This window comes from Dromaius novaehollandiae, chromosome 2, assembly GCF_036370855.1.
Source record: "Dromaius novaehollandiae isolate bDroNov1 chromosome 2, bDroNov1.hap1, whole genome shotgun sequence".
NCBI lineage: Eukaryota > Metazoa > Chordata > Aves > Casuariiformes > Dromaiidae > Dromaius > Dromaius novaehollandiae.
This window is the reverse complement of record NC_088099.1, coordinates 137,798,194-137,819,910: the sequence shown is the minus strand read 5'-3', so window position 1 is coordinate 137,819,910 and position 21,717 is coordinate 137,798,194. Positions and strand designations below refer to the sequence as shown.

The following is a 21,717-nucleotide window of genomic DNA, read 5'->3' as shown; positions in this document are numbered from 1 at the left end:
TAAAACATCCCTTCAGGTGGTGGATAGGTACAATAGGTACAATGGAGTGCTCTAAGACAACTTTATCTCCTATGGGAATCTGGCTTTGTCTTGAGGTTTATGAAAGAATTACTGTTACTAAAGGAAAAGTGCTATTTCATACTAAAATATGGTAGTTCATAACCAAATGATTTTACATTCATTGTAAGACTTTACATTTATCCTTAGACCTAAGGGTCTTTACATTAATGAATAAACATTTGAAACCTTTGACCTCCCCTATTTTGTCTCAGATATACTATGATAAGCACTGGCCTTCAGAACCCATAAGCAGTGCAGATTCCAGAAGAGAAGACCAATACTTTCTTTTTCTCAGATGCCTGCAACTTGTTGACATCCTTGGTGAGAATCTAGAGCTGATTCTGCTTTTCTTTTTTGTTTCTTTTTCCCCAAGAGACATGGAAGGCTTGGAATTAGGATACATCATGCATATGATGTATGTATGATACATCACACATACCTAGGTATGCTTGTGTGTGTGGGGGGGTTCTTCCTACAAGGGAGAGTTACACCCTTGCATTCCAGCATTCGTAGGCTCCTTCAGAGGACACTCACCTGAACTCAGTCACTGTAACTGAATAAACATGGCCAGTGAAAAATGTTACACTGCTCTATTTTAAAGCCACGTGTTGGAAGATTCTTACAAAGGATAATTAGTACAAGGTAAGCAGCTGCCTTGGTTGTATATCAGTGGCAGCCTTCATGATGTCCAGTATAGTATGCTTTTTCCTCCTCTTCTTCAGTCGTACACATCAGACTTTTTTAACTTGGGAAAGCTGCAGCTTCATAGTCTTTCCTCCATTTGGCTCCTGTTGAGCATAAAGACATTTCAGTTTGCATTTTCTGGATCATAGTATTTGTTAGGCAGACAGGTTTTCTGTAAAAAGTTTGCCTTGTAATTTTTGTCATCCTATTCCTCTTAATTTAAATCTAGTATTTCTACAGTAAAGGACATTCTCTGGCCTCACTGGTCTTAATTTTTTGTGATATAGCTAAGATCTATTTAGCTCTCTGCAGTTACTAAATTTAGCAGACATGGTCAAGCTCGTGGTGCCTCAAATATATAATAAATTTGTCAGATATCCTGTTCCATGAGTAGGCTTCTGACTGCTTCTCTTTTATCCTGCTGTCCTTTTGAGACATCCTCATATGCATGATAGGTCAAAACCTCGTGTCTGCTTTCATATTGTCCCATTATGTGCTACGTCTCCCTAATCCAGTGCTTTCAGTCTCCTGATGATGCCCCTTTCCTACATTAGTTGGAAGGGCAGGTCTTGGTAGCGGGTGGGATGTAGGGCAAAGCAGAGTAGAGCAAGGAGGACCTACCGCCTCAAGTGAGCATGAGGACCATGACAGCAAACGTATGGAGATCAGTAGCTCACATACCTGCTCACTTTATTTTTTTCCTAAGTTTTCCAGTTTAGAATAAATTCTGAACAATTTTCCTCCAAGTTTGCAAGAGCGTTGTCAAAATCCATGCTACACCACTGATATGTAAGCTGTTATTTGAATTGATTGCAAGCCAAATATGGCTCTTGAGCCAGTTTGTCCATTCCTGATACATTGCACACTTAGAATAGACAGGCATTAAATTATGATTCAATTCTTTATTGAGATGGGAAGATATGTCACAGGAGGTGCTTTCTGAATGGCAGAAATGAAGCATAATTGCCATATTTCAGTAGGATCAGCTTAATCTGGTAAATATATGAAAAATAAATTCTGTATGTATAGAAAGCTAGTCGATAGTCTTCCATTGACTCTTGCTAGGTAGGAGAGAGACAGCATGAAATTACCATGCTTTTATAATGTTCTTTTCAAAGAACTTGTAGAGAGTTCATTTAGGGATGTGTTGGCAGTCTGAGCTCATACAAGGTTCTTGCTGCATCTACCTCACTTTTGTTTCCAGTTTCAGCTTTTGGAGACCTTCTCTTATGCATTTGTGCTACCAGTTCCATAACTATTTAATAATGCAATTTATATCAATATGTCAAAGTAGATTATTTAGCACTCGTATGTGTGGTGACATCCTTTATTTCCATAAGAAGGGAAAACAGTTTGACTGCTGAAGCTTTCCTTTTGGCAGTGACAAAAATGTATGGGTCTTACTGCATCAGTGAAAAATGATTATTTATAAGCTTTCAAATGTACAAGACTTCTTGAAATTTGTTTTATATGCAAAATTGTTTCTTTTCACAGTTCACTTTGCATTTCGGGTAAATTACTTTTCTTTTGGCGAGAACATTTTCTTTTACTACCGATCGTTCCACTCCAGTGTTGGATTCCAAGCTCTGGGGTTGGTCAACTGTAAATACTAGATGGTACTATTTACTATTATATTGGGACAGGCTGTTCCAATATTTTACACACAATGGGAAGTTCTTTCAATATTAAACTTTTGCTTCATCACCTTCTTTTGTCTGTTGGCAGAGCAGTATTACTCAGAGGTATGTTTCAAATTCCAGCTTCAGGAGCACGCTTCTGTCCAAGGATTCCCATTCACCTTTATAGTAATTGTGTACATGCAGTTTCCTTAGAGCAGTGATGGACTTTTCAAGGCCAGATCCTTTGTATTAAAGGAAAGTTGAACGATTACACTTCCATTGTTAATAGTTTTTATTCTGCCGTGTACCTCAGTGGCATTAGAGAGCTGTGGGGAAGAAGTGTGGTTAGAGCTCATCTCTGCCTTTACTAAGATGCCTTTACTAGTTCATTACACAAAGATAAGCAAAAGTTACATGAAACCTTCTTTGAAATGCATCTGTATGCCTGCCTTCCTTCTATTACTTTTCAGTTTTTGTTTCAGGGGGTAATTAGAACATCAAAATTTTATCTCTATTATAGTTTATATTAGACGGAGTAAACTCATTATATCCTTAAATATATGGTTATAGAAAGGAAATAATTCTTACAAATATTTTCAGAGTAGCTTTTCTATAGAGAGAAATCCTGATCCAGCTATTAATAGGAGGGCTTTTTTTTTTTCCCATGTGAGGTATGAAATACCCCTCTTCTAAATATTTTCTTAGACAAATATTTTCTGAGTTATGAAGTTACTAGAAACACCATAAATTATAGATAAAGAGATAATACTTGTTTATCCTTTTGGCTAAGCTGAAGTTCTACTTAGCTGGTGTACTTAAGGCCTCTGGCACGGTGATAGACCTACTTACATGGCACAGGCAGTGTATGTAAGGCCTGTCTCATGAAATATGTGTTACAGGGAGAAAACGGAAGAAAGGGCAGAAATCTAGTTTCTAAGTGCGTGTACAGAGCTCCTTTGCACAGGCTGGGAACAAGCCTGACAAGGTTGATATAATCCAGGTCAATGAATCTGTAGTTTGCGTAGCAACTTTCCATGACAAAATGTGAACAATTTTTTTTTTAATTTTCCTGAACTACATGTAATCTAATCTTTGAACTAGTTTTCTCAGCCAGATTAGTAAGTGCCTTTGCATCGCAGTTGTTCATATCTATAGTGTCTAGTCAGTATTTGCCGACATATAAATAATAGTCAGTAGTCATGTCTGTCTTTGATTCATTATGTTATTTGCATTATTGCTCCACCTTTCAGTCTCTTTCAGATGTTTTTTCTGTAAATATATATTGCACACAATGGAAGGCACTACTCAGAAAATTTGAGCTATTTTCAAGAAATAATTAATAATTAATAAAAGTGAAATTAAAAAAAATGCTATGCTGTATTACCAGGAAGCAGATGGGCTGCAATTTATTGTATCTTCTGTTCACAAAAAATGTAGGATTCACTTTACCTTAGGGTCATCGTAACTTAAATGATGACTCTATTTGTCTTTGCATGGTATATTTTCTATATTTCTGAGAGAAGATTAGTTCTTTGACTATTTTGTACGCTCACAACTACTAATGCAGTGCAGTATTTGTTTGCATGTTTTATATGTTTCTCTGGTGGGTAGGTCAGAGATAACAAGTATAATACAGTTAGGAGTTATCAGATCACTCCTTTTGCTGTGGTCATGGATAGTCATTCGGATGAGGCTGTGTCCTTGTTGATGTTTACGCTTAACAGAAAGAACGTTATATCCCATAGAAATCTGTATTTAAGAATTTCTTTTTCAGACAGTTGCATTTTTCATGAGTTTATGTTTTGTAATTTTTTAAAAAACAAAATAATTGTCCTATCAAAATGCAACTGTTAACTATGTTTCTATTAAGCTTTATTGATGAATCATCATGATCTTGTCTAAAATTCCTATTTGTTTCGATTGGTATTTTTTTGTCAAGAGGTAATGGTGACCCATCACCATGGCTGCTTCAAATAGTGGTTTGCCTGGAACTGGAAACCCCAGTGTTCTTCATGGCTACAGCCCCATCCTGCTGGAGTCAAAAGTCAAATCAGCAAGCAACAGTGGTGCTTGTACCTTGTAGAAATCTTTGTGGTGACTTGTACTTATGGGACATCAGGAACAATTTTAGAGAATTTTCCAATTCTGTATTACCTTAATTTCTGCTAATGTAGTTCATAGGTTAAAAATACCATAGTTTGCTTTAAATTTCTTTATCTATTGCTTGTTATCAAAGGTTTGCAGTGAAGTTTTCATATTCTAGTGTGGTACTCAGGTATTCAGAGTGCAAATGCGCTGGAGTGGGAATAAATCAGTTTGTGTTAGCTGTGGTGGGGTGTAGGAGAACTTGTCCTTCCCTGAGCGCAGGGCGGTATCTTGCCTGTGGGAAGGATTGGTGGCTGCTCTGGCTGCAGAGTGCAGGTGTGCGCGCCTGCCGGTACCTTGCTGGTGTGACAAGCGGGTGTCAGTCCTGCTCCTTCCAGACCTGGATGCCTGTTTCCTGCTGATTCTCAAGGTTCATCCCCCTCTCCTCTCACAATCAGACCTTTTGGGTCTAGTCTTTGAAACATTTTTTGTCTAAAGCATCCCTCCCTTTTTAATTCCTGTTCTTTTAGTCTTTTTGGCCATCTTCATTTTCAGCTCCTCCTTGAGTCTTGACTTTCATTCCACACTCTTCTAAGAATAACCATACTGGAAGAAACTTTAGTAATAAAACCTGGATTTGCTATCATTCCTTATAAAATCTAATTCACCCATCATTTGCAATCCTGAAGAAAACTTAAGTATGATTTTGAAGATAGGGTCTCAAAGAATCATTTTTTATTCAGTTTTACTTCAGGCTCCAAAAGTGAATGATACTCAACTTTTGTGTTAACCAAAATAAGATCAAAGAAACTATTTGGAATTTGAGTCACTGAAGTCTGCACAATTCTACCAGTGGGAACCTTATACTATTCATTTTTATTTCATGAAATAATATGCCTTGTCAGTATCTTTTTATGCAGGATGGTACTAACAAAAATTGTCACATTAGTTATATACATTTATAGCATATTATGAATCTTTTTTTGCCCTGTATGTTTCAGTTTAAAATTGACTCCTTTACTACAGAATGAACTTAGATTTTGGAGAAATATAAAAAGAAGAGTTTCTTTACTGCTTCCATTGCTCTTTTCATGTTACTTAAGGTACTGATGAAGAAGAAAAAAACGAATAGTTCCTTTGAATGTATGATTAAGATATATGAACAAACAGATGGCTGATCATAATGGCACGTAAATGAGTATGTTGACTGGAATGAAATTACTCTCATTAAATAAAAACTTGGGCACAGTATTGGTAGCACAAAATCTGATAAAAAGGCAGATATTCAGATCTGTTTTCTTTTTCTCAGTGCAATTAATTGTTGACAGAATTACTAAAACTTGGGTATCTGATTCTAGGAGAAATAGATGATATTTAACTGCTAGTTTGTATTTGTTTGTTCAGTTTGTTGTTGGAACAAAAAATGGAGATACATATATCCTTATTCCACACTATATCATCAAAATGTGATCCAAGCTCTGTGACGAAGTAGATTCTTATGACCCACGTCACTCTCATTGGCTTTAGTGAAAATTTTGTGCAAGGCACGGCTTTTTGGCTGGTTGGAAACAGAAACAGAGAAGTCAGCCATGAAACAAACACAATTGTTCAGCTTTTAAAAGTTTTACTTATGTCGTTTGTACTTAAAGGAAGACCATCTTAAGCGTTCACAGACCACTGTAAAGAAGAGCCAGTGTTTGGAGGTAAAGAATTAATATCAGGAATTCCCACATTAAATAAGGGTATTTTAAGTGTAACCATATTCTTATAACATATTTCGTAATCCTATTTTCAAACAATTTAAGAACTGCGTGACCAGAATTGGTGATTTGTTTGACCTTCTGTCTTTGATAGTGGATGACATTTTTATCCAGTAATTTCTGCATCAAACTAATAGTGGCAGGTTGATAAAGAGTGTTCTTTTTCATAAAGACATCAATTCTTGCCTTAAAGACACTTAAAATGAAGACTGTCTTGCACCCTGGATAAGTCGCTTTAATGCTAAGTTACTTTCATAGTTAAACATATGAAACCTCATTGTTTGTTTGAATTTGTCTGACTTCAAGGTGCAGGCATTGGATCTTACAGCTTCATTGGTTATGAAATAACAATATTTTACATTTAGAAAGTAAAATACTTTCAACTGCAAAATTGTTGAATGCAACTAATCTCTCTTCAGATGGCCCAGCACTGCATTTTGAAAAGTAGCTAAAGATTAATGTCCACAAATGACAATTCTGTTTTTATATTGTGACCTTAAAATGTATAATCACATTGTGTGGCTGCTGTTTATGACCAATTCAGTTTCTGTTAAGTGAGATAGATTGCAGGAACAGCTGGCTATCACATTATTAGAGATCAAGTCTTAAAGACACTGCAATTAAAATAATTATGTTATTTTTTTTTTCTGGTGGCAAAAAAAGCTGCAGGGGCTGTGGAGATTAGTCATGTTCAAAATGACTCTATACTGGGAAATAACTAACTTCTGTAAAAGAAAAAGAAGAATACATGCCTGCACTATAGCTTTTTAATGAAATCATTATTTAAGATATTTTTCTTCTTTGTTTGCTCTTCCACTGAGGTGACTTCCCACCGCTAGGTGCAGCTTTAAAAGACTGTACAGTAGATAGACACAGAGCCATTGAGAACTGCTGTTGAGTAAGCTTTGACTCTTTCCTCTCTACTGTCATTAAAAGAAGTGGAATGCAGTATAGAATTTGGATTCTATCAGTATTTTTCTACCAGCATTTTCTTTCCCATCACACTCATTTTAATTGATGGCAGATTTCAGCCACTATTACTAAGATGACCATGTAGTGTAGAAACTTATCCCTAACCTTGCATAATCGTGCAACCACTATTTTCGTCATTCTTCTCCTTGCAGTTGAGTGATTCTGAAAAAATAAGCTGCTAAGAAATCATGTCTCGTGCTTCCTCAATATTCTTTAGGACAGCGTGCTGCTTGCTTTTCCTCATGTAGCTGAGAATACTTGACATATACCTCTCAGTATGAATTGAACCATTTTTCTTTCCAGGGCCAGACTATTGTCATTTTACCTAGGAAATGAGCCTTGTCTGAAATGCTAACGCTTATTTTATTTTTGGTAAAACTCTGGATGCTCTAGAGTGGATTCAGGGGAGAGAGAGAGAAAGACACAGAGAGAGAAGGTGCAGGAAGAATGTTTTCTCTCTTGTCCCAGTTCATGAATAAATGATTTGATCGTTCCCTGGAGAGCGAAGCTGCATAGCCCACCAGAGAGCCCGAAGTCGCCCGTGGGAGCTTCAGGGCATAGGCAGATGGGCTGGGAGCCTGCCTGCATCCCAGCTCCGGAGCACCTGCTCCTCTCCGCCAGCATGCCTGCTGCGTGTTTTGCTTCGATCAAACGAATACGATGAACATACTCTGTGGCTTGTCTCCAAAACAAACCAGGGCTCTAGCATATTTCTAGTGGGCTAACTAGGCCCTTGGGTCTTGTGGGCATATTTAGTGATTTCTGGAACAGTAAGATAGAGATAAACTATCCATAGAGCTGGAAACTGCTGCTTCTCAAGGCTGACAGGAGAGGCAGTTTCTGCACAGTATAGCAGACCCTCTTCAGTCACGGATGATGCTGAGAAGTGCTAAAGTGGCATGATTTCCCATCATTCTGAATTCAGGTGTAGGGATCTTATTAGCTAGGCTGGAGGAAACGAGAGTAAAAAGGACAAAAAAATTAATCTTGCTTGTAAAAGAAACTGCGAAAGATATTCTGAACAGCCTTTTTGTGATTTTTCAGATGCAAAATGTCACCCTTCACTGTGACTACGTTACCAGAAATATTTCATCAGAACTTCAGCTTGACTCAGTTGAGATTAGAGAGCTTTTGTTTGTAGCTCTGAACCAGTGATCAATATTTAGCTAGTAGAACTGTAATTCCTCATGTGGTGAAAGTAAAATGACAGGTAATGAAAAATATTTTAGTACCTGAAACTATTTTTCCTTGAAATATTAAAAAGCAGTCTTCTCCCAAGGCTCTTTTCAAAGGCCACCTTGAAATGACCTCCAGCTGCAGCTGGGTTATCAAGCTGCTTTTGTTAAGATGGCTGTCACTGGAACTTACAGCGATGAATATATGGGGAGCGGTGAGAAATGTCCCTTCCCAGAAGAGAGCTATGGACTGTGATAGAGGACTGGAGATGCATATTGCTTAGTCTGGCTACTCATGTAACGTGTTTTGAAGATGGTAGGCAGAAAATAGATAAAACAACAATTTAAATAGCTGTGGCAGCAAGTCAGATGATAGAATATCCAGAATTTCAGAAAGTACAGTCAAAAAAGTGAAGGCAGTATTCAATGATGAGGTCAAAGCATGTGGGATAGAGATGCATATTCCAAGAGTTATAGTGAGATTATTTGGGGATGCAGTGGTAGTGCTGTTCTTACAATTCTGCTGCTATTTCCAAAGTGGAATAGGGAACAGTTTTTCCTCAAAGAAGACCTAAGTAAGTTAGAGAAATCCAGTTCTTTGATGCCTAAAATTATATGGTAAAAACTGTGAATATGCTCTGTAATTATCCAAGAACACTCATATTTAATAATTATTTACTGCATTTATTGTGTTGAGATGTCCATTTGCTGATACGCTTTTTAAGCTAAGAAGTAGTATGATATTTACCTGATTACAGAGGTGGCTTTGAGCATAAGCAGACAGTTGAGAATATTTTTATCAAGACTGACATTAAACATAATGGAGCTTTATCTCTCTCTCCTCTCTTCCTCACCAGTCTATCCCTTTCTCCTGCATGTCTCTTCCCAAAGTAGGATTGCAGTCATGTGTCTCCTGCTATTCCCGTTCCTGCTGTACCCGTTCGCCCACCGCTGTGATCTCTGCTCTAAAGCCTGACCCGTGGTGGCCTCATTTCCCGCTCAGGCGGGTGCCCGGCTCCCGCTGAGCTGCTGCGTGCACTGAACAGCACGCAGGCTCTCGTAGGGAGCTCTGCAATGATATCTTGCCTCTGTGCGCAGCAGCTCCTGCCTGGCTTTCTGCCTCTGATAAAGCGGAGCTGACGTGTGAAGTGGAGAACATTGTTAGGAGGAAAAAAAATCTTATGACAAAATATTCCATTTTGCCTTGTGTGTAGATGCTTGTTTAAAAGAGGTTATCTGGGCACTGTCGAGTACATCTTGTTTTTGCAGGGAACATGAAGGCAGGGTCTGAAGAGAAGCTGCATTTGCTTACTAAGTAGTCATTGGTGACACATAAAAGCTTCAGTTAGAAAATGAGGATCACATTATTATTCTTAGAGTACTGAAGCAAAAGGAGGCAGAACTGCAGTTATCCTAAAAACATGAACATGTGTCCTCTCTAGTGAGCTCACCTGCTTACAAACTGATTGCACCTAGAGTCACTTTCATTTGGATCAGTTACTTCAGAAACATGCCTTTTACATAAAACATTTCTTTTAGCCACCAGTCTTTTTTCCACCACATGAAACTTGAATTCTCTTTTTCTGCAAGCATTGACAAGACAGGAAGTAGCTCATACTCCGGTGAGGAATTGAATTGTAGATATTTGTGTTTTTATCTATCACTTTGTGGTGTCTTTGCAAATGGGAAATACTGTATTTTTTTGATTATTTTAATTGAAGGATTGCTCAAAACTGTTGCTGAAATGACTTGCTGTCTCTGGCTAGCCACAGTGAAAAACAAAACTGTGAATGCCTTATGCTGAGAGACTGTCTTCTTTCAAACTAACATGTTAATCACTTGCTCCTGTAAGACGTGATACTATGCATTTTTTAGACAGAACTTTGATTAGGTAGTGCTGGGTTAGAAAGAGGTTTCCTGTTTTAATGTTTTGAAAGCTTTTCCCATCTCAGATGAAATGGCAGACTTGAATTCTTTTATAAGCCAATGACTTGGAAAAAAATCAGATTAGTTTAAAAACATTTCATTTTATTTTCAACCTTTAATTTTTAGCTGTGTAATATAAACTGAAATATCTAAATTAAATTGTTTTCAAATGAAAATTAACCTTTTTGCTTTAACTGTTTAAGATGTTTTAGCAACTTAAAAAATTGTTCCTCTCACCATGAACTCTAATGGTTCATCATAAAAGGACGGATTCTTCTTGAGAACAGTTTTAGTTTAGACTATCTGATTTTGAGTTAAAATAGTTTATTCAGAAAGTTTCTGATGATGTATAATACTGAGCAAGGAATAAAGGATAAATATATCCCTAGAGGTGAACTCTCAGTTATAGAACAGCTAAAGCTCTCTAAAGCTACTACAGTTCCAAGTTGTAGTATTTTTTACAACTTAAGAGAGAACTTGGTCAAAGAAAAGTTAAAAAAGAATCAAAAACCTTTTGAAAAATAGGCTTTCAGCCATTATCACTCAGCAGTCTCTGAAGCACTACAGATAATTTAACAATATGAGCGGAAAAGTAAATTCTGTCAAAATCTTTCCACTGTAGCCTTTAGTAACCATAGAAAGTATCAGGGTGTAAGTTCTCTCAGCATCCCAGTGCACTGTGCTGGCAGATCCTTGATGGTAATGTTGACAGCTGCTGTATAAACACACTGAAGATAAATAGAGAAGGGTTCAAGGTCAGTTATTCTGTAGCTAGTAAAATTTCCAAGTCACCAGGTTTTGCAGTATGACTCAGGATGCACAGCGGTAATATTCAGGGGAGTGTTTTCAGCCTTCCCGAGAGCTGTTTTCTGAAGCCACAGCACAAGTCATGGAGATACAAAAGCAGCATATGTCCAAGAGGAAGACAGCAGGTTGCTGTAGTAAATCTAAAGGTTGAACTGGTGTTTATAAGCTGCTCTGATGTTTTTATTCAATATGGTAGTAGTAAACATCTTTCCGTAAACATTCCAATGTGGTGCTTCTTTGTCTTCTTACTGAATCAGGATTTAAGGACTCTATGTCTCTGTTCTGCTGTTCTCTTGGACTTTTATATTGGGATGACATAAATAAATAAATATTGGTGTATTTTTCCTTTTTCAGTCACAGACTGTGTGATTTCCAGCTTAGTTAATGATGCATTTTTTTAATGGATCTGCATTCCCTGGTTCCTGGCAACACCAGAAAAACCAAACTGCTTAACTTATGCTTAACTTTTGTCTGTTACCCATGACCCTACGGAGTTTAAAAGTACTGCCAGTTATTGTGGTAGTAGCACATAGCAGGTCTGGGTGATATAAGAGTTGTCATAGCAACTCCACGTCAGAAACAATCTCTCAAGAGTTTGGAATTTTTAACTTTGTTTTTCACACACAAATTTAAATTTCTAAATTGGGCCCCTGTTTTGACATGACCTTTGGAAGAACCTCTCTCTCTCTCCGCTTTACTATACAGGGAGACTATAAGGTGTATGTCTTCATTATTCATCTTCTAAAAGCATGTTTACCTTTGCACTGAAGGTAGCCTGATGTGTGCTGCTTTCAAGAGTTGTTGATACCTTCACAAACCAAAGGAAAAAATGGATTGACTAGTGACTGTTGCTTTCATTCATACCTTTTCATCGTCTTTCTTTTTGTCTTTATGACTATAGAAATATTTTACATGAAAAATATTTTTGAAAACTCTGTCTATCGGGGTAGGAGGAAGACATCACCTTCTTTTCCTTAGTTTTCTAAGCGTGCCATCCAAGTATCAAAACAAATTTTACTCTCAAATATCCTTCATTAAACTTCTGTTGGTTCTGTGATGGTTCTGTTTGAATGCCTGTATTTATTTATTTATTTTTACTCTTTAACCTTCTTGGTTTGTTATTTGCTTCAAGAGCAAACCTAAATAATTTCATGTTGAGGCACTTGTCTGACAAGGCATTCATGTTCCACTTTTTACTTACTTGGCTGGCTTAAAATCTTACCTTCGAAGACTGCAAATATTAACTAAAGTTAGACTTTGCTTGTTTTACTCCTCTGTTGTCCTGAAGGCATTTTGGCTTTGAGGAGTTTGACAGGTTAAATATAGGCAGAGTGTTTGTTTTTTAGGCATCACATTGTGCTAGTTCTGAAGACACGTATGGCTGTTTTAGTTTTGTTGTCATCTTTGTAGTTACTTTTGAAACTTCTCTTCACGTTGGCCTCAAGCCACTACAATATTGGAATGAGATGAACTGCATTAAGATGAAATGTTGGAGAGGTGGAATATTGGAAGAAAGAACGAGTTTAAAGACATTTCAGAATGTCTTTTGGGATTATGTTCACCTTTTAAAAATTTACTTCAGTTTTTGTCACTTAATAAAACTGGTTAAATGTTCTGGCCGCAAAAAAGCAGATCAGATAACACTAATTTGGTTGAGAAAGAGTGCTTGACAGTACTTAAACTTCCAAGCCTGGTGAGATCATTTAAGTGTGTTACCTTAAAGAATGTGATTAAAAAAAGAATGACCATCTACAGAAGAGAAATTTTGTGATGAAGATGCAGCTTTTGTCACTGCCTGTGCAGTCTGACTGTATTTCAAGGGAGATATACTGGTGATAAAAAGGAAATTGTGCACAATTAGTGAACATCACTGGGCTCTCTTCTGTCTTTTGGAGAAATGGAAATCTCTGCTTTTAGTAGATGGATGTTTGCTGCTGTGAATGAAAGCAGGCTTTTTCAGCAGTGTCTTTACTAATGGGACCCTTTTGTGTATTACCCATATTTTATGTGTATAACCCACACTTGAGCTAAATCACTTATCCTTAAAGATGTTGTTACTTGACATAGATCCTCAAATAACTTGAATGTACACATAACTGCATGAAATCAGTGGAAGAGATGGAGTTTACTAGGCTAGAGAGAGCAGGCTATGGTGGAATCAGGGACATATGTGATAGAATGGGTAAACTCACCTCACACTTTACATCCGACAGGCTGTTAATAAAAAAACAGTAGCAAAAGAGAAGCAGAAATTAATTTAATTGTATAGATGGCACAGTACAGGTGAAACCTGGAAAATCTTCTAAATTTAGGCTCTCATAAGTTGTGAAAGTTCTTATATTAATCCAAAACATAAAAATACTCTACATTAGCCAACCTGTGCTGAACTCATCAGCTCTGCTGAAGTCTTTTGTTTTTATTGATCCCACCAAAGCTGAAAATGTGTTGAGAACAGCTGTTACTATTGTACCTAGAATTCTCATTTCTAGTCCTAAGTGCAAAGAAATATGAGACTATAGAAAAGGTTAGAGACTGAGATTTCACAAGAGATTTGTCTGAGTTTTGGGATTTGTTGATTGATAAATACGTAGCTGAAGTTGTAAGCAGTGTCAAATGACATTTTTTCTATCTATTACGAGGCCCTTAAATAAACACTTTACATTTTTCACATAAATAATTTTGTACTTAAACATATCTGCCCAAATTTGCAGTCTAATTTTTCTTAGCTTAGTTTGTGCTTCCCAATGCAGACTGAAGATATTTTGAGTTTTTTTCTCCTCCTCTGTTAAATGGTTATTTTGCTGACTTTCTGCAATCAGATGAGTCCATGGCCTTTCTTCAGAAGGAACTCATCTGAAGAATCTATCGTCCCTTTTTTTATTACTAGATTTTATCCTTATTTTTTTCATCATAGATATTTTCTGTGTCTTGCTGGCTCCACTTCTGTTCAAAACAAAGAGATTAAAGTCTGTTTGATAATGGAACAAGTTTTTTCCGTTTTCCAAACTTGCTGTTCTTTGGAAACTATAGCAGTATGGGTAAGATTTGTATCAAGGTCATCATAAATACAACCTTTTGCATTTTTATGTTTTATTTAAATGAATTCCATCTTGGAATAGTTTTGCTATGATGATATTTTTGTCTTCTGTAGCAAATTCAGTATTTGTGGAATTTTCTTTATTTCTCTTGTCTAGCAGGAAATCAGCTCTGGTCTACAAAAATTCATCCTTTTCAGTGTTAGAGAAAGGTAGAGATGACCAAAACTTATTGTGTAGAATATTTCAGTTCCATGAAAAAGGTTGAAGTTTTAAAATGTCATTCATTTGGTTTTGAGAAAATTTTTAAAAGCTTCATGTCATGATTTTCTGTCATGCCTAGAATTCTTCCTTGAATTTTTTTTTCATTGTAATTAGTTTGCTTTTCTGGCCAGCTCTGAAAAATTCAGTTAAATGAGTCAGATGAGTGACTGTGATGGTGAGTCAGGTGATGACCACTGTCTGGAAAGCTGGCCTAGATAGCAATGCTTATAGTGAGGATAGCAGTGATTTCAAAATGGATATTAAAGTGTTCATTAGTACCTGAACAAAACTCACTGCTCGTTTCACCTCAGTCAAGAAAAAGCTGTCAGATAGTAATACTTTTTTTGTATGTGTGTGACTTGGGCAGAATTTACTTGAACATGCTAGTGGCAATATATTCTTTATGCCTCTACTATGTCTCTAAGATATTTCATTCTTTACAGACAAGTGAAAATTGAAACAAAAAACATTGCATGTTGCTGCAAATGATTGATTACTCTGTCTTGACAGCCCAGAAATGATCGTTTGTCAAATTCTGTGACTTGAAGTCCAACAGTAGTTGAATTTGCAAGATACATGTTAATATAGCTGCCATGTTATATGGACCCTAGGCCTCCACAGGTAATGCCTTTTCTTTTGGTATTGATTATGAAAGTCAGGTAAATTCTATATTTGCAAAGTATCTCAATGAAAAATAAGTAACTGAATATATACATGTGCACATACAAGTTTGTATAATTATAAATTAGCTTCCATGATTATATAGAATTAAAGATCCCATATAATATGTGTAGCAGAGTTGTCTTTAACCAAATAAGAATGCAAATGGATTTCTGTTGTTATTTTCTCAAGCATATGAAAGACACGGTTTTGAAATTTAGACATTGCATTTCAGGTTATGTGAACAGATAGCTTATATCCTGTATTCTTTCAAAGCCTACACATATGCACATATTTTGGATTATAGTATGCAGTACTGTATTCAGTAGTTTGTTTTTTAGTGAAGACTATTCATGAAAGTATAATGAATATTGTCTTGCTAAAAATATCATCAGGAAAGCATATAGCGTAAATTCGTTTAAAAAGAGAATTTAAAGAGCCAGATTTCTTTTTCTATCTTGACAAATTCAGTCTGAAAATATTTACTAATGGTTGTGTATATTTTGGCAATATATATGAATGTTTTTGCCTTTATCTGCTTGAGGAGAAGTTGTGCAATCTCCATGCTTTGAGATACTCAAAACTTGACTGGACAAGGCTCTGAGCAACCTGGTTTAATGCTGAAGTTGGAACCAACATGTAGTAATCAGTATTACACTGTCTCAGGGTTTAATTTATCCCTATGTCTGTGGGGTAATAATATACTGGAAATAAAACTGTGAAGGAATGTGGCTTGTCCAGGTAACACAGGAAGTCTCTGAAGAACATAAATCTTACTGCAACAAAATGTTCTTTAGAAAGTGTTAGTGACCAAACATGCTACACAGAGACATAAAATATGGGGACAATGCTCTAGAACAATTGTCTCTAGAACAATTGTATAATACAGTCCCAACATAATTTGGACTGCATGAGACATTTTTGGTGCTCATTATTGCAGACACCTGGAAAGATGTGGCATCAGGTGGCTGTGGAGAGGTGGTAATGGAGATACAACGTGATTTTAACCTTTAAAAGCTGTAGGAAAGTATGTTGATAGGGAGAGCTATTAAAAAAAAGAAAGAAAGAAAAAGAAAAAAGGAGGGGAAAGAAAAACAAAGCCCCAAACCTCTATGTTAAAGCAAGCAGTGAAGGAAACAGACAGTGAGAAAAAGTCATCTGAGTCTATAGAACAGTGGACAGCCTATGTATATTTTGAATCCAACTCTTGGATTGCTAAGCAGGCGTAAGTTTCTCCATTATGTCATTTGAAGTAGATAAACAAATGTCTGATGTGAGGAAGTAAAACAGAGACATGGGAGCCACAGAGGCAGAGATCCTTCAGAGGGTGATCTTCAGATGACTCTGTCAGGAGCTACTGTGATGACAAAGGTAAGACTGTGGATGTGCTGAGGATGTATTCTGTTAGAAGTGGAAAACTCAGTTACTACATGTAGAAACTCATTTTGGAGTTGGAGACATGAACATACATATAATGTCACAATTTCCAAGCTCACTTGAACAGTTAGCCAAGCTCTACAAAGAGCTAACATCTGCTTTCAAACACAGCATTGCTAGTAGCCCCTCCATAAAACTGATTCCAGCTGATGCACAGAGGTGTGCTGAAGAGGCAGGGGTTTGGTTATAAGGTGTATGTGTAGTTAGCGCTAGTAAGAAGCGTGGACTTGCATACTGTGTACCAACAGGACAGTTAAACAGTCAAAGGCTGGGAACAATACAGCTGTCAGCAGCTCTGTGGATTGCAACCACATTAGAAAGTACAGAAGAGAGATTCTTGAGGCAAATCGTAATTTTTTTAGGTATGAGGTATGAGCTAAATATGTAGATTACAAATATCTAACTTCATCAACATGCACCATTGAATCCCTGTGGATGAAGTTCCACACATAAAGAGGAAGGGTAGAATAATAACATAAAAGTACAAAACAGCCAACCAAAATGGTTACAGGAACTGAGAAACACTAACAGAGAGAAACTGTGAAAGTGGAAAATACAGTAATAATAGATAATTCAATTGCCTCCTTATAAACTAGGTGAATGTCATGATGTGAAATGAGATAGAAATAAAATTATTGTACAATGTAAATGACTGGAGTAACTATTCAAAGAGCTCACAAAAGAATACGCTTGCTTAAGTGCCAAGTATTTCCTTATAAATTTAAGATGTAATATTTGAAGAATCACTTTGGAGCAGTGGCTATAGGGAGAAGTTGTTGTACCTCAATACCAAAATGTTTCTGACAAATTTCCTTACCAAATGCTTTTAATGAAAGTGAACTAAATCGGAATATACAAGAAAAGCTTCCTACAGATTAATAACTAGCTAAAAGACAGCAACAGAAGGTTAGGAATAATGGGTATTTTCCCCAGTGGAATGGAATAGGTGGTCCTCCAAGCTTTCTCTCTCAGGACATGGATGTGACCATGTCCACAATCATAAATGGAATTGGGAAGTTTAATGAAAGGTGGTTTAGAACTAAAGGGAGTATTTTTTTTGAATGAATGCATAATACTATTGTGGAAGTTATTGTTGTACAGTGTGAGTGAGTTCAAAAAAGTGATAAGGCGTGGAAGTAAATTCCATAGAGGAATATTAAACACAAAGACCCTTGTACACAAACATGGGTATTTCTGACTCAGTTCTGAATAAACTACCAAATTGCAGGTAGCTGGGAGAATAAATCAAAGGACACACTTGTCTGTATTTTATATGCTTTTCTGTATGTTTACAGATTGTTCATTATGTATATTATATGCTTGTTATGTTATAAAGCATGTTATATGCTTTCTTAGGTATCTGCTTGTTGTAGACTTGAAAAGATGCAAGGTTAGAGGTTTCTTTGCTTGAACAAAATAAGGGGATCCTTAGTTGCTTAAGATATATCTAGAATTACAGGAACTGCAATATTTACAATTTATCTCAGAATAAAATTCTCTTTTTTATATCTCTTATTTGATCTGGCTCTGGGGAACACTGCACTACTCAAGATTCCCTATGGAGAAGAAACAAGTCTAGCTTTAGCAGGTCAGATAATCTGAAGAACATAATCTTCTCTCATCATTAGTTATGTGTCTTAACTTTTTGTTTGCAAGAGGGACTGGCTTTAAAATCAGGGATAGTTAAGATAAAAAAAGTAAGTCAGACTTTATGATGCATTTTGGCTATGCAAAAAGTAAGATGGGAGGGGGATTGGCAGGGAGTTCCCTACATAGGTTATTGGGAGTTAGCTCAGGTCTGGGGTGATGTCAAGTTTCTCACTCACTCTTTCTCTCTCCGCTTCTTATACTTACCAATATCTATTTCAGTCTGGAAGCCACAGGCATGAGGTTGCACCAGATGCAAAGGGCTGAAGCAGATTCCTGGAACAGGAGGAAGGTTAGGAGGCATATGCCTGAGATACTTCTTAGTTACTTTGAACTTTGATAGAACAGTCCAGCTATTGTTTTGTCCTTCGCCCTCTTACTTTGACCTGAAACCATGAGAATAATTATTATATAGTTAAATCAAACTTAATTATGATGTGAATTGTATGATTTAGAATAACTTACATTAAAGTGATGTGTAATGCTAGTGTTATAATGCCAAATGACAGCATTAGCTTTAGAACTATCAAAATTTGCGGTGGAGATATGTGTAATATATATACATATTATGTCTAATATAAATTTGTAATGCAAATTGCATGCAAAAGCACAAGGAAGCATAATACTACCAACCATACTGATTCCAATGTTACACATGCAGGCCTCGATTCAAGAATATTTAGAGGTAAATGCATGGGGGTTTTTGGTAAAATTTTAAGTACACTGAAGTTGTGGATTGGGTATCTTTCAGTATTCCAGTGATGAAAAGAAACATAAGCATTGTGTGCCACAGGTAAATGAATAGTCAGCAAAAGGTCTTACTGGTTTGAAGCCACTTGCCTCCCATCATTGCCAAAATTTAAGGCTTCACAGTAAAGGGCAGCTTGCTGTGCATTTTGTCTCAGTGATGTGATTCTTAAAAAGGCCTTCTGTTAAAGAAAATTTGAAAGCTTCTGATTCAGCATTTCACTTTACCTTTAAAAAGTCAATTTTTTCGTATATTAATAACAGAAGAGAATAACTAGTGGAAATGTCTTTCTGAACATTGATAAACAAAGAACTCTACAGTCCATTTGTTACTATGTATATAGTTCCTCCACTTAGAGATATATGTGTAAGTTCTTATTTTTATAAGGAAAATTCCTGAAATGCCAGAAAAGCAATGATGCAACACGATCCGATGAATATATGTAATTGAAATGCCAAAACTATATTCAGAAGATGTCCTTAATATAAAACTCTATTAATTCAGTAAATGAATACAGTAAGTTGTACCTGCTTCATTGAGCAGAAGGCAAGATTATAGAAAAAAATCATTCTGAAACTGGGTCAATGGAGCTTTATGAAGCTTAAAAAGGAACAATAGAACAGAATTAAAAAGAGCATTACTACTTAGTTTCAGATTCTTTTATTTGAATCTAATTCCAAATTCAAGTCCACATTTGTGATTATCTGACAATTAGAATGAAAAGATGCAAAGATATCTTGAAGGGAAGGATTCTGGAAATAACTTAAAGGTCCCGTGAAACCAGGGAGATCATGATTAAAAAAATACTATCTTTAGAGGACTGAGTTCTTAACTGTGTTTTTGACTCTGGAAATTGTTAATCATAGTGGACTAAATGAGAGAATGGGAGAAATAATATGAACATCTTTTGGTGATGGAGGTGATTATTATGAGGGGAATTACTGAAACAGCAAAACAGATGAGTTTCCTGCTACTTTCTCTGGTATCAGATTTGTGCATAGAGTGGGGGCGTGTGTACAGCACATAATTCTAATTTTTGAATTCTCCTCTTCATAAATGTTTAGTAAGCTAGGTATAGGCTATAAAGACTAGGAATGAGAAAAGACTGCTAGAATAATCAAGGGAGTGTTTTAGAGGAAAAGACTCAAAAGGACTTAAGCTCCCACTTAGGGAGGATCACTCTTTATAAATGTCTGGGAAACTCCAGGGAAGTAGGATATGTGCAGAACAGTTTTGGCGCAAGAAAAAAGATTGCAAACTTAGTGGGGAGAGGGGGGGAAGGTTTGGGCTGAAAATGAGGTGGAATAGTGAAGTTCTGGAACAACATTTCAATGAGGACAGAAGCTTTAGCTTATGATGTAGTGTCGGAGATAGTAAGAAGCTGGACTTGCCATTACAGTAAGTCCCTTTCAGTCTTGTGACCCTATCAACCCGATATGTGTGACTACATATTATGCACATTGAATCCTGAAGCTAATAAAATAAGAGAGTACCCAGCTAATAAAATAAGTCATTGATATTTTAATGACTCTGCTGTGGCTGGACAAAGTTTGTAACAGAGGACAGCTGAACTGAAGTAATGCAATGGTACTTCTCAGTGCTGTGGCTCCCTGGTGGTCCTGAAGCCATCCAGAAATGGTCTGTAAGAACATAGTCTCTTTTTGTTTGAGAATTTGTGTGTGCCAGAAGGTGTAACCCTGACCCCCAAATTTAGAAGTGTTTTTAAAATCATTTTTATTTAAAACATTTCTGATTAAAACTGTAGATTATGATTTTATAAAATAATAATATTTTGTTTGCCTAAAGGCTAATTATTTTGCGTATTTATTATCTCTTACTCCTAACTGCAAAACAAGATACTTAGTGGGTTGGACGATTTATTTTTACTTTTTTTTCCTGGAAAAGATGGTAAAAAGCTGGTTTATAGTGCAGTAGATGCTGGACCAATTGGAACTTCCACCCGAAGTCTCTGTGGCAGCAGTGCTAAAGCTGAGGACATAGGAAACAAAGAGCACCTTCTGGAATATTTTTCTGCCTTAAGACAACAACTGTGGGGTATGTCTGCTTGTGTTCCATCAGCAAAGCTGTGCTTTGGCTTCTCAAATTTTGCCATATCTATTGTCCAGGACAGCAATACCCATTTTTCACTTCAATGAGCTCTAAAACTCCTGCCGGTCCCATTTAAAAAAATGAAAATCTTGAAAGTACATTTCATACATGGGTGCAGATTCAGTATGAGTCATTTTATTTACCTGCTTTTCTCTTTCACTGTGGATAGGAAAATGTTTTATGCATTTAGCCCCTTGGTATTTTAATGTAGAATTTCTTATTCAGTTTTCTTAAATTTTCCGTCCTTTTTTTTCGCACTACATGAATGATGTATACAGTAGTTTTATAGACTAATCATTTGGACTTTCCACTTATGGTTCCAGTATATAGTTCCAGACACACATAGTTCTAAATAAATATTATACTTTCTTTTATTTTTCATGGAAATAAAAATTTATTTTAAGGATATTATGAAGTTGCTTACATACAAAGTAGATAGCTCTCAACCTGTTTTCAAAATGCTGTTATAATAATCTGATCATTAGCCTACGAATTAGAAAAAACCCTACAGACCATGTAATGCAGCAACTAACTAGAGATAAACTTTAGGGGATTCAGTTGCTTTTCTACTGTGATATTACAATAAATTAGCTGTATGATTGGGATTCATGGACATGACAGCAAATATGGCTGTAAATAAATAAGTATCTGTAAAACAAACAAGCATACAGAACACTCTTCTCTGAGAATCCATTTTTATTTGTAAGTAGTAAATTCTGTAAATGATTT

At 36.3% G+C, this 21,717-nt stretch overlaps 1 protein-coding gene across 2 annotated transcripts in view; it reads left to right on the top strand.

Annotated features, from left to right (window-relative positions):
• The window catches only part of SNTG1 (syntrophin gamma 1), a 341,044-nt gene that overhangs the window by 48,961 nt on the left and 270,366 nt on the right, over nucleotides 1-21,717 (top strand). The gene's annotated exons all lie outside the window — the stretch shown is intronic.